Here is a 2,719-nt window from a genome sequence, read left to right on the forward strand (position 1 = left end):
ATCCTGGGGGGATGCCAATAGTCAGAGTCCATCTGCCACTGGAGTTACCGGCTGCTTATCCATTTGGTCCTCAGACCAGTCTGGGACCCCCAGGGTGGGGCTGCTGCTGCTTTCAGCCAGTGCAGCTTTTCCCCAATGGATCCCCCATTCCTCAGCTTTGTCCAGGTGTCTGCCTACAAGTGTCACTAAATACTGAATCATCCTCTTTTGACTTTCACATATGAAGGAAGGGCCCTTCATTGAGTAACCCTACAAGAAACCATAGAGGGAAGAGGGATTTGGGGAATTGTGTTTCCAGAAATGATGGTGATACCAAGTAAGGGCAATATTTCCCCAAATCTCAAAACTTTTCAGATCTGAGATTGTGTTGGAATGTGCTGGAATGTGGTTTCACTTATTACTAGGAAGTCTGAGATCATTGCAAGAAAATGCTATTAAGCCATAGAGTAAGAAGAAAAATGAGAAAATTGTCTACAATATAGACCAATCATTTGACAAACAAATAAAAACCCCCTCTTGACAAAACAAACAGGAAAACCTAAAGGTGTGTATAGGATAAATTGTCCTTCATAGGAAACTTTGTTACTCTATGTTTGTCTGGATACCAGTGCAGCATCAGGGCTGATCCCTGTGAGCAGGTTACACCTGCCAAGTAGCAAACGCATCCCAGGCATGTTGAATGACAGTCTTAAATTTAACAAATTAACAGGTAATCTACAATATTTTTAAGCAGCTGCATTTTAAATGTCATTTGCTTTAATGAAAGATATTTCTTTTTCCAATGAGAAAAGTCCTATGTTGAAAACATGCCCACCTTTATTTCCATTTAATGCAAAACTATATTGATAAATATTTCATATTGGACAAATAAGAATTACGAAAAACATGACTATTTTCCCATGGGAAAATACCTCAAAAATTAAATGTTGTAAATATTTCAGAGACTTTACAAATTAATATAGTAAAAGGATAAGTAAAAATTGTTTGCAGCTGTGTTAGAGGTAGATTCCTGCACTTACATTTGCCTGCTGAGCTTGATTTGGGGATGTTGTTCAGGCCTGCTACCTGCCATACAAATGTTTTCCTGACATAGTCACTGTCTTGGTCCCAGATCAAACACAGTCCAAAGGTTTGAGCCAAGCTCAGTGTCCAGCTATAGAAACACCGTGCTGACCACCTTAATCTGCCAGATGATTGTTAACATGAATATCCACGATCATGAAAATAAATGCTAAGTTTTATTAACTATGGAATTTTCAGAGGTTTTACAAGTACATGTACATTCTTCTATAAAGGAGGCAAATTTTACTCTAGTCATTCAAATAATAATGAGAATCATTGCTCAGCTCCTGGGGCTGCTAATGCTCTGAGTAACTGGTAAGGAGATGAGGAATGAGACTGGGGTGGGAAGGAAGCTCTAGGGCCCACTGCCTCCCATGTGTGCTCTGTGCACATGTTAGATGTGCATGTCTGGTCCCCCTGGATGGGACTTGCGAGGCCTAGAACAAAGAATGAGGAAGATTCCAGAAGGAGCAGGGCAATTCATCTGGTGACAGAAGAAGCAGGGCCATTCATCTGGTGATAACTCCTACAAAGAAAGTAGGGGATGGTTTAGAGGACTTCTAGAGACCCTTCTGTACCTTGCAAATTTGGGGATCACTTTATAAATTGGACAGTTTGGGCATATGAATCAAAAGTGCAGGAAATTGAATTAGCCAGAAATATTAAAATATAAATAAACATTGATCACAATGCTTGCAAATAGACTCATTTTTCTCTCTTATTACTTTAGGATACACTGGGGACATTGTAATGACCCAGATTCCACCCTCCCTGATCAGCACTCTTGAAGAGCCAAACTCTATCTTTGGCAGGTCTAAGCAGAGCCTTGTGAATAAGTGATGCAAAAACTTATATGAGTTGGTTCCTGCTCAAGCGAGGCCAGTCTCCTCATTTCCCAGTGTATAAGATCTCCAACTATTTGTCTGTGTAAAGGAGGTAACTTACAAAGGAAAACAGTTCAGACTAACTGCTGACTTCTAGACTGAAAGTCTACAGGCCAGAATGGGAGGAGGGATCCTGCCTCAGACTTCTAAAACAGGATAATAGCCAGTCTGGAATCTTGTATCCTGCAAAACTAAGTTTCTTACATGAGGGAGAACTAAAGACTTTTTCAGACAAGCCATCACTGAGGGAATCTGGGAAGACCAGACCTGCATTATATGATAATCAGCATGGTAGACACCCACCAGTGTAAAACTATCCAAAAGTAAATAAAGTTCAGAGCTCAGAAACCACAATGGCTCAAGAGGTAAAACAAAGTAACAAAAAACTACACCACAGGATGAACAGAAGTCCACCACACACATCAATACTGTCAATAAATGTGTATGGCTTAAACTTGCCTCAATTAGATACAAATTAATGACACCGTCACAACTGAGAAATAAGGCAACTTACTTCAGAATTGTATGACAGAAATTTGATACCATTTATTATCTGTTTTACTCCTTCCCTTGGTCAGCTCAGTCAGCTTGCCCCTTTATGTGGGAACAGAGAAATTGTACCAAAAATATAAGCCCAAATACTTCCCTGAGTTGCACCGCAAATATGGGATGGATACCCACAGAATGGTATAGCCACACCATTTTGTAACAAATACTAGTTTTCATGCCACTGAATGGACCTAAGGACCAGGTGTTTATTGTGTAACTCCAAA

Source organism: Otolemur garnettii, unplaced genomic scaffold (assembly GCF_000181295.1).
Source record: "Otolemur garnettii isolate 467f Iridium unplaced genomic scaffold, OtoGar3 scaffold00147, whole genome shotgun sequence".
Classification (NCBI taxonomy): Eukaryota; Metazoa; Chordata; class Mammalia; order Primates; family Galagidae; genus Otolemur; species Otolemur garnettii.